Source organism: Narcine bancroftii, unplaced genomic scaffold (assembly GCF_036971445.1).
Source record: "Narcine bancroftii isolate sNarBan1 unplaced genomic scaffold, sNarBan1.hap1 Scaffold_166, whole genome shotgun sequence".
In the NCBI taxonomy this organism is placed as follows: Eukaryota; Metazoa; Chordata; class Chondrichthyes; order Torpediniformes; family Narcinidae; genus Narcine; species Narcine bancroftii.
The window spans coordinates 1473963-1489485 of record NW_027211901.1 but is presented as its reverse complement, the minus strand read 5'-3'; positions in this window follow the sequence as shown (position 1 = coordinate 1489485).

Sequence of the window (15523 nt, the reverse complement as noted above, 5' to 3'; positions counted from 1 at the left end):
CCCCTCTCAATCTTCTAAACTCCAGAGAGTACAATCGCAAATTGTGCAATCTTTCCTCAGAAGTTATTCCTGTCATTCCAGGTATCAGCCTGGTGAATTGCCTTTGCACTCCCTCCATTGCAAAAACATCCTTCCTCAGATAAGGCGACCAAACCTGCACACAATACTCAAGGAGTGGTCTCACCAGGGCTCTGTACAACTGCAGTAAGGTATCCTTATTCCTATACTCAAATCCTCTTGATATGAAGGCCAACATACCATTTGCCTTTTTAACCGCCTGCATGCTCGCCTTCAGTGACTGGTGCACAAGAACCCCTAGGTCTCTCTGCACTTCCCCATCTCCCAATCTATTGCCATTCAAAAGTAATCTGCCCTCTGGTTTGTATTACCAAAGTGGATAACCTCACATTTATCCACATTGTAGTACATTTGCCATGTATCTACCCAGTCCCCCAATTTATCCAAATCACACTGGAGCTTCCTGACCCCCTCTTCTGTGCACACAACCACTCCTAGCTTAGTGTCGTCTGCAAATTTGGAGATATTACATCCAATCCCCTCATCTAAATCATTAATGTAAATTGTGAACAGCTGGGGTCCCAGTACAGATCCCTGTGGCACCCCACTGGTCACCGCCTGCCACTCAGAAAATGTGCCGTTTATCCCAACCTTCTGTCTTCTATCTGCCAGCCAGTTCTCAATCCACATCAATACTTTGCCCCCAATCCCATGAGCCTTGATTTTGCATGCCAGTCATTTATGTGGAACTTATCGAGGCCTTTTGGAAATCCAGGTACACCACATCCACTGGCTCTCCTCCATCTATTTTACCTGTCACCATCTCAAAGAATTCCAATAGATTTGTCAAGCACGATTTACCTTTTGTAAATCCATGTTGACTCTGTCCGATTCCTTCTCTGCTAGTCATATGCTTCGCTATTACATCCTTAATAATGGATTCCATCATTTTGCCCACTACTGATGTAAGGCTCACTGGCCTATAATTCCCCACTTTTTCTCTACCCCACTTTATAAATAGTGGGGTAACATTAGCTACCCTCCAATCCATGATCTTGAGTCTATAGAGTTCTGGAAAATAATTTTAAAGCATCTACTATCTGAATGTCCACTTCTTTAAGTACCCTAGAATGTAGATTATCAGGCCCTTGGGATTTATTGGCCTTCAATCCCTTCAATTTTCCCAAGACCATGTCCTTAGAAATACTGATTTATTTCAGCTCCTCCCTTGTATGTTTCCCAACATCCTTCAGAGGTTATTTGTATCCTCTCTTGTTAAAACAGATCTAAAGTAAGAATTTAATTGGTCTGCCATTTCCTTATTCTCCATTATATATTCCCCTAATTCTGACTGAAAGGGACCTACTCTGGATTTCACCAATCTTTTCCTCTTGACATATCTATAAAAGCTTTTGCAGTTGGTTTTTATGTTTGCTGCAAGCTTACTTTCATAATTTATTTTTCCCTCTTGATTAATCCCTTTCTCCTCCTTTGCTGCATCTTGAACTGTTCCCAGTCTTCGCATTTGGTACTTTTTTTGGCCAATTGATATGCTCTCCCTTTGGACCTAATGCTGTCTCTAATTCCCCTTGTTATCAACGGTTGAGTCACCTTTCTTGGTTTACTTTTATGTATAAACGATTTCTGCAATTCTTCCATTAGATCTTTGAATGCTTTCCATTGTCTATCCACCGTCAACACCTCCCCCCCCCCACCCCATAAACCACCCAATCAATCTTACTCAACTCCCGTCTCATACCATCATAATTCACTTTATTTAAATTCAGGACCCTGGTCTCGGTTATTATTTCTTCACTCTCCATGTTGAGTGAGAATTCAATCATAGTGTGATCTCTCCTACCCAAAGGGCATCGTACAACAAGATTGCAGATTAGCCCCTTTTCATTGCATAATACCCAGTCTAAAATGGCCTGCTCCCGAGTTGGTTCCTCGACATATTGGTCTAGATAACCATCCCGTAAACATTCAAGGAAATCTTCCTCCTCAGTATTTTTACTAATTTGACTAGTCCAATCGATATGTAAATTAAAGTCTCCCATAATGACAGCTGTTCCCTTATTGCACGTTTCTCTAATTTCCCTTATTATGCCTTCCCTCACCTCTACATTACTATTTGGAGGCCTATAGACCATCTCCACCAACGTTTTCCACCCCTTGCTATTCCTCAGTTCTACCCATATAGATTCCGTATCTTCCGAGTTAATATCCTTCATGTCAATTGAGTCGGTTCCTTCTCTCACCATCAAAGCTACCCCATCCACTTTTCTTTCTTGTCTACCCCTCCTAAATATTGTATACCCCGGAATGTTAAGTTCCCAGGCTTTCCCACCTTGCAGCCATGCTTTGTAATCCCAATCAAATCGTATTTATTTGTCTCAATTTCCACAGCTAATTCATCTTCCTTGTTCCTAATGCTTCTTGCATTAACATATAAAGCCTTCAGATTTGCTTTTTTCACCCTCCTTGCTCTTTCTGATTTTTACTTTCACTGCCTAACCCAACTTTTCCTATTTTATCTTTCCTGTCCTTTGCTTATCATACAGGTTCCCATCCCAGTGCCAAATTAGTTTAAACCGCATCCGACGGCTGCACCAAACCTAGCTGCCAATATAGTGACACCTTTTGGGTTTAGGTGTAACCCATCCTTTTTGTAAAAGTAATGTCTTCCCCAAAAGAAACCCCAATGGTCCAAGAAGCCAAAACCCTGTTTTTTACACCACCCCCTCAGCCACACATTAATTTGTCTTAACCTTCCATTTTTGTCCTCACTTGCACTTGGCAGAACAGATGCAGAACAGTGGGGAAATGTAGGGAAGAGTGTGGAACAGGGGGGGGGACAGCTGGGGAACAGAGTGGACCCATGGGGAACAGTGGGTAATTCTGGGGAGCAGTGGGGAACAGATGGTGAACAGTGGAGAACTGTGAGAAACAATGTGGAAAAATGGGGCATAGATTGGAAACAGAGGAGCATCTGATGGGCAACAATGGGGAACCATGGGGTACAGTTGGTAACAGTTGGGATCTGTGGGGAACAGTGGGGAAGAGATGTGGAACAGTAAGGAAAAGTGGGAGAAATGGAGAACAATAGGGAACAGAGGGTAACAGTGGGGAACAGTTCAGGAACAGCTGGAGAAAAGTGGGGAACAGTGAAGAACTGTGGGGAACAGAGGGGAACACAGGGTAACAGGGGAGAGCAATGGGGAACAAAAGGCGAACATTGGAGAAAGTGTGGAACATTGGTCAAAAGTGTGTGACAGGTGGGGAACAGTGAGGAACAGAGGGGAACTGTTGGGGAACAATGGTGTATTGAGGGCAACAGTGGGAAAAAATTATGAATGGATGGAAGAGATGGGGAAAAGTGGGGATCACTGAGGAACAGTGGAGAACAGAGGTGAATAGTGGGGAGCAGTGGTGAACAGATAGCGAACTGTAGAGAATGGGGGAACAGTAGGGAACAGATTGGGAAATGAGTGGAACAGTGGGCAGCCATGGGGAAAAGTGGGGAACTGGTGGGAAACAGTGGGGAACCGTGGGAGACAGCTTTAACGTGATGTATGGCGCACTGAGACAGAAACTGTGACACCGGATTCAGATCAATGAGAAGGTTTATCAGTGATGAATGATAAACTGTGTCAGATACTGTGAAAACCAGGTTCACAGTGGGGAGAAGATTTATCAGTGATACAAAATAAACTCTGGCATATACTGTTATGCCGGGTTCACAGTGGGTAGAAGGTTTAATGGTGATGTATGGTAGATTGAGACGGATACTGTGAAACTGGGTTTACATTAGTGAGATAGTTTAACGTTGAGGTTCAATGAACTGTGACAGGTACTGTAACACCAGTTTCACAGTGTGGAAGAGGTTTAAAGGTGAAACGCAATACATTGTTGCAGATACCGTTACACAGAGTTAACAGTGGGGAGAAATTCTAATGGTGATTTTCGGGAGACTTAGGGAGATATTATTTCACCAGGTTCACAGTATGAAGAAGGTTTAACAGTGATGTATGTTTGACTGTGACACCATTTTCATAGCGGGGAGAAGGCTTAATGCTGATATTTGGTAGACTGAGGCTTATACTGTGACACCGGGTACACAGTGGGGAAAAGATTTCATGGTGTTTTATGGGAGTCTGAGGTAGATACTGTTACACCAGATTCATAGTGGGGAGGTTCATCAGTGACGCATGATAAACTGTCAGATACTGCTGTGACACCAGGTTCACAGTGGGAAGGAGGTTTAACGGTTTTATATGATACACTGTTGCAGATACAGTGATACCGGTTTTACAGTAGTGAGAAGGTTTAACAGTGACGTACGATAAACTGTAGCAGGTTCTGTGACACCAGGTGCACAGTGGGGATAAGGTTTAACATTGATTTAATGTAGACTGAGACCGATACTGTGACACCGGGTTCACAGCAGTGAGAAAGGTAATGTACGATAAACTGTGTCGGATAATGTGAAACCAGGTTCACAATGGGGTGAAGGTTTATCAGTGCTGTAAAATAAACTGTGGAAGATACTGTGACCCCAGATTCACAGTGGGGAGAAGCTTTAACGGTGATGTATGGCTCACTGAGACAGAAACTGTGACACTGGATTCAGATCAATGAGAAGGTTTATCAGTGATGAATGATAAACTGTGTCAGATACTGTGAAAACCTGGTTCACAGTGGGGAGAAGGTTTATCACTGATACAAAATAAACTCTGGCATACACTGTTGTACCGGGTTCACAGTGGGTAGAAGGTTTAACAGTGATGTACAGTGACGGAGCCGAATACTGTGAAACTGGGTTCACATTAGTGAGATGGTTTAACGTTGAGGTTCGACGAACTGTGGTAGATACTGTGACACCACGTTCACAGTGTGGACGAGGTTTAAACGTGAAATGCGATACATTGTTGCAGATACCGTGACACAGATTTAACAATGGGGAGACATTTTAATTGTGATGTTCGGTAGACTGAGGCATATACTGAGACTCTGGGTACACAGTGAGTAGAAGGTTCAACGGTGATTTAGGGGAGTCTGAAACAGATACCGTGACACCGGGTTTACAATGGGAAAAAGAATATAGGGTGATGAAAAATAAGCTGTGGCAGATAAACTGACACAAGGTTCACAGTGGTGAGTGGTTTAATGGTGATGACAGAAGTCAGAGGCAGATACTGTGACACCGGATTCACAATGAGGAGAAGGTTTTTCAGTGATGTACAATCAAGTGTGGAAGAGACTGTGACCCCAGGGTCACGGTTGGAAGAAGATTTAACTATGGTAGACTGAGGCAGATACTGTGACACTGGGTACACAGGGGGTTGAGGATAAACAATGATGTACGGTAAACTGTGGCAGATAAAGTGACACTGGTTTCACTGTTGGGAGAATGTTTAATGGTGGGATACAATAGACAGAGGCAGATACTCTGACACCAGCTTCACAGTGGGGAGATTGTTCAACGGAGATGTACGATAGACTGAGATAGATACTAAGACAATGGATTCACATTAGGAAAATGGTTTAACAATAATGTACGATAACCTGTGTCAGATACTGTGACAGCAGGTTCACACTGGGGAGAATGTTTAACGTGGTATACGGTAGACTTTGGCAGATTTTGTGACACCGAGGTCACAGTAGTGAGAAGGTATTTTATCGGTGATGTACGCTAGACTAGGGCAGTACTGTGACACCAGGTTTACAGGGGGAAAAGCTTAAACGATGATGAATGGTTGACTGAGTCTGATACTATGACACAACGTTCACAGCACGAAAAGGATTAACCATAATGTACAAGAAACTGTGTCAGATACTGTGACACCAGGTTCACAGTCTGAAGAAGGCTTACTGGTGATGAATGCTAATTTGAGATAGATACCGTGACACTAGGTCCACAGTGAGGAGAAGCTTAAACGATGATAAATGGTAGACTGAGTTTGATATTGTGACACAAAATTCACAGGATGAAAAGGTTAAACAGTAATGTATGATAAAGTGTCAGATACTGTGACACCAGGTTCACAGTCTGAAGAAGGTTTAGTGGTAATGTATGGTCATTTGAGATAGATACTGTGACACTAGGTCCACATTGGGGATAAGGTTTAACGGTGATGTATGGCGAACTGAGGCAGATACTGTGACACCGTGTTCATAGTGGTGAGAATGTTTAATGGGTGTACGATAAACTGTGGCAGATGCTGTAACACCAGGCTCACAGTGGGTAGAAGGTTTACTGGTGATGTAAGTTAGACTTTGGCAGATACTGTGACACCAAGTTCACAGTAGTGGAAAGCTTTAACAGTGATGTACTATAAACTGTGGAAGATACATTGACACCAGTTTCACAGTGGGTAGATTGTTTAACGGTGGTGTACGGTAGAGTGAGATCGATACTAAGACAATGGGTTCACATCAGTGAAAACGTTTAACAATAATGTGCAAAAAACTGTATTAGATACTGTGACACCTGGTTCACAATGGGAAGAATGTTTAAAGGTGATGTACGGTAGATTGAGGCAGATACTGTGACACCAGTTTCACAGGGGAGAAGGTTTAACAAGGATGTATGGTACAATGAGACATATTCTGTGACACTGAGTTCACAGTGGTGAGAAAGTGTAACAGTAATGTAAACTGTAAAACAGTAATAAACGTTGTCAGATACTGTGACACCAGCTTCACAGTGGGGAGATTTAACGGTGATGTATGGTGCACTGAGACAGAAACTGTGACACCGGGTTCAGAGCAATGAGGAGGTTTAACAGTGATGTACGATTAACTGTGTCAGATACTGTGACACCAGATTCACAATGGGAAGGTTTAGTGGTGATGTGCATTAGAGTGAGGCAGATACTGTGACACCAGGCTCTTTGTATTGTTCATTTCTCTTATTTACAACATCTAATTTATATGCTCCATTTTTTTGTGGCAACTTCAAAACATTCCATAAACTTCTATTCTAATCAGATTTTGTTCATTTAAATAGGTCTCTTAAGTACGCCGCACAAAATTAAATTCTTTACTTGGATTTGGTTCAATGGCACTTCAGTCTGCTTCATTATTTTCTTAGACCCTCGTTTTGTGCTTTCTGCTTTGCCCAGCAGATTCACCAAATGGGCATCCAACTCTGTCTTCTCGGCTTGACCCAACATCTCCTCTGTAAACTTAAGCAAACCAAGGAGACCAAAGTTAAAATTTTCATATTTGCATTTTCAAAAACAAAAATGGCGCTGTGACATGCAGTTTCACATCATAATCCCACTTGCTAAACTTGCAAGCAAATGCAACACATCCTACAGCTGGAAAATTGCAATAGAACTGGTTGGTTAAAGCAAAGATACCTCCCAGTCACCCCATTAAATGCCTCCAAGTTAACAACAGGTTGCAACCCGACAGTTAAATACAAAGATCTGTATCAGGAAGATTAACGGGCTTTTAAAAAAAATCATTTCCACTATTGAAAGAAAACTCATCAGGGAACACCAGGCTCTTGTTGAACAATTCCTGTTGTTTTTCTCAAAATGGTTTGAATCTTGATTTCAAGCAGAGTCATTTGGTGAGATTGTTGGTCCAGAACAAACCCTGCCCACACACACCCTTAAATACCTGCAAAGTCCTGGTTCAGCTCTTCTCCACGCTAAAGCTATCAAAGCTTTCTGAAGAGATAACGGACTTCAGATGCTGGTACATTGAGTCAAAAACACCCTAATACTTCCCTGAAAAACACACCTCTCTCTGAAAACCAACATAAACCTTCCTGAACAGTAAACATTTACCTTTCGAGCACCATAGCCTGGTGAACTTTATATATGTTAAATTCTGGGCACAGTGTAAGAATGGCCTGCAACCAGTGAATTTGGAGGAATGAGACTGTGAACCAAAGAACTTTTCTGAACTTACACACACATTACACACATGTGCACTTAGAATTAGAAGGGGGTTAAGTTAGATAAAGTAAGTTCAAGTAGTAAAATAGTGATAAGTTAAAGTGTAATTCCATGTTCATGTTTAAAGATAATTAAAATCAACTTTTGTTTAAGTAACCATTTTTCTGGTGAATATCTATTGCTGCTGGGTTTTGAGACCTCCGGTCTCATAACACTGCACCAAGCTTCTGAACAACCTAATTTTTTAGGTTATGATAATAGTCCATTAAACGGTCCTGGCATCTTTTGAAAGTTATTAATTTACTCTTCAATATTTTTTTTGTAAATATCATTTAACTGTTGTGTATGTGTCGTGGAGAATTCCTTTCCATTCAATCAGTATTAGAGTTTTGGATGCCGTATTTGAGAAAAGATGTGCTGGTGTTGGAGAAGGTTCAGAGATGATTTACTTGAATATCAGGAATGAAAGGGTTAGTGTATGAGGAACAATTGTTGACTCTTCGACTGTACTAGTTGGAGTACAGAAGGATAAGGGGGACCTAAGAGGCATTTCAAATGCTGGAAGATATGGCAAAGATGCTTCCCATGGTAGGTGATTCTACGACAAGAGAGCATAATTTCAGGATAAAAAGGTGATAAAAGAGATGTGTAAAAATTGATTTTGTCAATGGGTTGTGAATCTGTGAAACTGAGGTCATTGGGTGTATTTAAGGCAGAGATTGACAGGTATTTGATTAATCAAGGAATCAAGTGTTATGGGGAGAAAGTTGGGCAGTGGGGCTGAGTGGAAGAATGGTGGAACAGACTCGATGGGCCTACTTCTGCTCCTATATCTTGTGATCTAAATCCTGTGGAAGACCTAGACAACCCTCCTCTTGTATTCTATTCGTAGAAAACAGTCTGCATAGTGGTTTTATGTCATGTGAACACATTTCCGATTGAATCCCATGTTACAAGTGACCCAATGCAAATTCTGCATTGACAGGACTACAGCTTCCCCATTTTAAAAATTGTTATCGAGCAGCTCAAATGAGATTTCCTGCTTCCTTTTTTGAAAGGGAAACATTGCCATCAAATAAAATAGGAGGGAGAAAAGCAGAAGATGTGATGTACAAGTGGGATTTGATATTAATGGTTGGTGATAAAGATACACTATTTTGAAACATTTGATTAATATCTGGAATAAAATAAATGATTAAATTGGTGTAAGTCAATGTTCATCACCTAGAATGGCTTTGATTCAAAAACATCGTATCTTTTTCAAAAGATCATCAATTTCTGGATAGCTGGTTTCGTAAGGGGATTATAAATGTGGAAGATTGTTATGAAAGGGGTCAATTAATGTCATCAGAGCAACTGAGAAATAAATATCATATAACTCATAGCAATCTTTTTTGCTATTTCTAACTAAGAACATATTTGAAGGATATGTTCGGACCAACCATGTTGTACTGAAATAAAAATTCCTCGTAGAGGAAATGTTAAAAAATTTACTTCGATGATGGCCTCTTCATTACAAGTAGGAACTTTTAAATGAGGAGTTCTTAAGTCGAGACAAAGGTGGGAAATGGATCTGAATATTGTAATTGATTGGCAAATATGGGTAGATCCATATAAGGATCTCAATGTAAGACATAAATTAGTTCAGTTTAATTCTTTTTACATCAGTAATGTAGCAGATGTCAGCAAGGATTTTATCTGAAGCTGCACTTGGAGTCAGGTGACTCAGGCAGTTGGATATGAAAAACTCTACAGGAAGATAATTTGGCCACAGAGATCACGTGATCCAAGGGAGTTGTATTAATTCACTTCAACTCAGCATTTTGGATCTATTGACCAGAGTTCCACACCGCAGCAGTGATGAGGGAATTCACAACTAGTTTTTTTTTCTTCTACAGTTACTTCTTACACCAGAGAAATTGAATAGAATAAAATCAGAATTATCAGATCAATGTTTTAGGTGTGGTGAAGATGTAGCAACTTCCTTGCATTCAACCTAGCTTTGTCCTTCTGCAAGATCTTTTTGGGGAGAATTACAATTTTTTTGGAACAAGTTTTAGGAGTTGTTTTTCTGCAAAATCCAACCTTACCCTTATTAGGAAATATTGAAGGAACAAGGATCAAATTTGAAATTTGTTAAATTAATGTTAGCGGTGATGAGGAAATGTATTGCACTTACTCGGAAATCAGATATATTTTTAGGGTTGCCAAGATGACATGCAAAATTTCAAAGTTTTATTCCTTTGAAAAAAATGACATTAGTTTGAGAAATATATACTCTATATTTTTTGCAAATTTGGCACCTGAATATTCAAATATTAGGCTTCAATTTATAATAATACCCTTTCCATCCTTCTAGACATACGAGATTCTCCTCAAAGTTGTAAAATTTTTTATTTAGATGTGTTGGTTTTCGTCGCCACCGCGAACTCTGGGGAAGCGGAAAACTAACACAGGGCACCAGAAAACAGGAAGACCACACACCATCAACATCTGAGAAGCAGAGGATTGAATCCACAGGTCAGTGACCATGGAAGCAGGCCAGTGAGGGGTTCTGCTGCTGAACGACCCACATAGGTGATAGGCTATTGAAATTTGAGGAGAGGAACCCAAGCAGGCTGTGGGCATCTGGAGAAAGCAGATCTGGAGAAAGCAAACAAATCAAATCCAGATACAACCCTTCACAAAGCTCAAGTCAACCAGGAGATACAAACTCCTGACTGCAATGTTGCTGTGCACATTTGCTACATTATTGAAGTCTCACATTGCTTACAACAGATATTCAAAGTCAAGCAATAACTGAAATAACAGAATATTACAGGACGGTACAAGCCCTTTGGCCCAAAATGTTGTGCTGATCTAGATATTTCTAACAAAAAAAATAATACCCTGTAGCGGCTACTGCGGTAGATGTTACTAAATAAAGGCAAACACACACAAAGGTAGTCAACTCAAGACTGGTTTATTGCAGACATACACAGACCTGTTATTCCCTGCCTGTTAATGAGCTCGTTAGTGAATACCTTTTGGTCCACAGAACCAACAGTTTAAAGCTACGAGCCATTAGTGCCCCGCACCTTTAGGCAGGGGCTTCAACTGATCCACTTGCTGTACTTTGGCACCCAGCTCTGCTAGCCCATGATGTGTCAGTTAAGTCTATGAACTGACAGTGGCGGTTCGTAATACCGCACTGTGCGCTCGCTATATCACACCCCCCAAAATCGTCACTATAACTTAAGATGCCAGATACGCTTGATTTAGGCAGACGTCCATGTCGCCTGGGTTGATGGCACTGAACTGGTGAAGTAGGGTCCGTATGGCGGGTTTAAGTCTGTCCACGCTCAATAGCTGCAGATGCCCTCCGATGTCCAATGTATATACCACTCCATATCTCTTAATCAAACAAAATGGTCCTTCATGTGGTTTTAGTAACAGTGCCCCTGGAACCTGTCTTCATACAAATACAAATTCAGTGTTTAGTAGTGATTGGGGCACTTGTTGCCGAGGTTTGCCATGCCAGTTGGTGGAGGATGGTTTGCTGTTAGCAATACCCTTACGGAGTTGCTGAAGGAATTCCATGTCTGAATTGCTTCTGAAGTGAATATCTCCTCGAACTGTAAGGGCCAGACAAAACAACAATTCTGCAGATGATGTAGACAGATTTTCTTTTGGAGCTGTTCATACTCCTAATAGAACCCAAGGTAGTTCATCGACCCAGTTGGGGCCAGTGCTTCAGGCCTTCAGTGAAGATTTAAGTTGATCATGGAAATGTTCCACCAGGCCATTGGACTGCGGATGGTACGCAGTAGTGTGGTGCAACTGTGTACCGCAAAAATGAGCTAAGGAAGCCCATAATGCCAAAGTGAACTGTGCTCCACGGTTATGTATGTCGGCACTCCAAATCTAGCAATCCAATTTAAGATGAATGCTCTCGCATATGCCTCAGTATTACTGACTGGTAATGGAATGGCCTCTGGCCAGCGTGTGAAGTGGTCAACTACCATGAGAATATACCTCATGACCTGTGATACTGGTAATGGTCCAACCAGATCCACGTGCACATGCACTAATCTTCTGCGTGTTGTCGGGAATGACTGCAGGGGTGCCTTGGTGTGGTGCGGAATTTTCACAGATTGGCAGGATATACACGTTCGGGCCCATTGAGTGACGTCTTTTTTCAGCCCATGTCACATGTACTTGTTTGACATTACTTTGACTGAAGTCCAGATGGATGAGTGTGATAGATTGCAAATGTCATGTTGTGGTGCCACCTGTTGAATGTCGAGTCCAGTGATAGCTATACTGTGTGCCTGTATATCCGGATCCGCAGATTGTGCTGCAGCCAGTTCAGTAATGTTGACTCCACCTTGAATATGGCACACACTTGATCTAGAGAGCAATTCTGCGACCAGATTGTCCCTTCCTGAAATATGACGTATGTCCGTAGTAAACTCCGAAATGTAGGACAAATGTAGTTGTTGTCTTGCCAACCAAAGATCTGTGAATTTGCTCAAGGCGAAAATGAGCGGTTTATGATCTGTGAATATGGTGAAATGTTGACCTTACAAGATATAACGAAAGTGCCTTATAGACAGATAAAGTGCTAATAGCTCTCGATCAAAGGCGCTGTATTTCATTTCCGCTGCTCTTAGATGACGACTCAAGATGGCAAGGGGCTGATAATGGCCATTGACGTATGTTCCAGAACTGCACACAGCTGTTCCTGAGGCATAAAAGCAGTTTCAGGATTTGGATGTGCAAGCATTGCTGCTTTGGCTAATACCTCTTTGGCGGATATAAATGCAGCCTCTGCTTCTGAGGTCTAGGTAATGTTTTTGTTTGGAGCAGAGATGATGCCAAACAGGGGTTGCAGGATGTCAGCAATCCCGGGAATAAATCTGTGATAAAAAAAATTATCATTCCCAAAAACTTCTCCAGCCCTTTGACAGTGATAGGTCTGGAGATTTTATGGATGTCGTCTACCTTGCCTGATAACGGAGATATGCCATCTGCTTTAATTTGATGCCCTAAGAATTCTATGGTTCACCTGCCAAATTGACACTTCTCAAGGTTAATTGTCAGTCCAAAGTCTTGGAGCCATTGGAAAAGGCAGTGCAAATGGAGGTGGTGACCTTGCTCATTTTGACTGCTACAAGGAAGTTGTCCAAATAAATAAACGCAAAGTCTAAATCTCTGCCTACAGCGTCCATAAGCAACTGAAAAGTTTGCGCAGCATTCATACCAAATGGCATTCTGAGGAATTCATAAAGACCAAACGGCATAATAATTGCTGTCTTGGTAATATCATTCTCATGAATCGGTATCTGATGATATACCTTAACCAAATCAATCTTTGAAAGTATGCGGCAATGATTGCAGATGAGCGGCGAAATGCTGTATGTGTGGAATTGGGTATCTGTCAGGTGTTGTGACATCATTAAGCCTACAGTAGTCGCTGCAGTGTCTCCATCCGCCTGTCTCGTTGGCTGCCATATGCAAAGGTGAGGCCCAAGGGCTCATTGAGCATCGGATGATACCCAATTCTTCCATTGCTTTAAATTCTGTCGCAATTTATCAGGCACCAGACACCGAGCCCTGGCATGGGCCAGTGGACCTGATGTGTCTATGTAATGAAACCCACTATGGACTATTCTTGAAGCATTGGAGTTCAGATGAGAATATGGGGAAATTCAGTGAGTAGAGCAATACATGCGTCGTTGTGTAACGTATGTACTCCGAGCTGTGAAACTCTCCCCTTGATGCACGCCAGTGGATATGTCCGAAAGATGGTGATGTAAACGAATTTTCTACGCTTTATGTCTACCAATAAGTTGTGGGAACATAAAAAATCCCCACCCAAAATAGGTTGAGCGACAGAAGCGAGGACACAATTCCAATGGAACGTGGTTCCACCTATTCCGACTCATCTAGTGCCAAAACTTGGAATGGCAGTTTCATTCGCCGCTCTCAGGGTCAAGTGCTGTTTTTTGAGTCCTTTCAAAATACGTCGGCAAACTAAGTTCAGCACCTGTGTCTACAAGAAATTTGTGCTTACCCGCATCATCCTGAAGATACAATAGGCCTGTATATATGCCAGCTTACGGCTCTCTCGTTTCCTGACTTCTTTTTGGAGTAGGTACATGGCTGGATGCACTTATGGGCATAGTTTCCCCAGCGGCGATGGTAAAAATACCATTCTCGATGTACATCAGCATGTTCCTCTTTCTTGGTTTGGACTGCAGATACTGGAGTTTGGTAGGATGCGGGAGATGTTTCTGCAACAGAAACAGGATGTATTGGGGCAGACTCTTGTGTAGGAGTACGATAGAGCCTGTCAGCCTCTTGAGCCACGTCATGAAGATGGCGAAAATCCATGTTACCAATGTGTATCGCCACGTGAGCGGGACGTTTTGACAGAAATAAGGCTTCAAAAAGCAGACAATGGGAAGGACCATCTGACAATGCCAAATTCTCATTCATAAGGTCTGATGGATTCTTGTCAGTTTGGCCTCCCATGTTCAAATCCACATTCATCAAGTAAGTTCCAATGTGTCAAGAAGAAACTGCCGGAACCTGGTGCCCTGGTTTTCTGCTGGAGGATGAGCAATAAACTTGCTTACTCACAATGCAGTGGCCACGCCCAATGTAATCACGACATGCCAAAATTTTGTGTCTCCCGCCGTTTTAAACCAAAAATGAAACTGGGTTTCAGCTTGAAGAAACCAAATATGTGGCTGATGTGTCCAGAAAGGAGGCAAATGAAGCCCAACTGCATTAACTGTCATGGCAGCGGCAGTTGTTGCTGTGTTGAAATGTCCTCCTTTTCCATAATGATTCAAATTTGTTAAATCTTAACTTCGGGATCACCAATCTATAGCGGCAAACACACACAAAAGAATAAGAGGAATGGAACTCTGTGGTAGCTTAAAGAAAGAAGTTACCATCTGGAAAACCCTGACGGGGCAAGTTTCATCAGCGAGACATTGAGGTGACTAATGGTGGTACCTCAGTTGTGGAAATCCTGGAACAACAAATCACTCTCTGCAAACCCTACAAGAACCTTCCTGAGCGGTAAACATTTACCTTTCAAGCACCAAAACCTGGTGAAATGTATACATGTTCCATTCTGTGCACAGCCGAAGAATTGCCTGTATCCAGAGAACTTGGAAGAAGGAGAAGTGAGATTGAACTGTGAACCAAAGAACTTTTCATGAAATTTAAAAACATTACAAATATGTGCGCTTAGAATTTGAAGGGGGTTAATTTGGGTTAGTTAAGTATAGAGTTAAGTTAAAGTTTCATTCTATTTTCATGTTTAAAGTTGATTAAAAATAACTTCTGTTTTAAAAACCACCTGTCTTGGTGAATGTCTATTGCTGCTGGGTTTTGGGGTCCTTTGGGCTCGAAACAATATTTGCTTAGATAATCACATTGGACCTGTTCAAAGCAGGAAATGGCTTCTACCAGCAGGAGTTTCTATTTGAGAAAAAATATTGATAGGTGGCTGGCCACATATGTTTCCTAAAAATTAATACCTTCTCTCTCCCTAAACCACATTCAGCCCTGTGACATCTTTCTCCATTGCATTACTG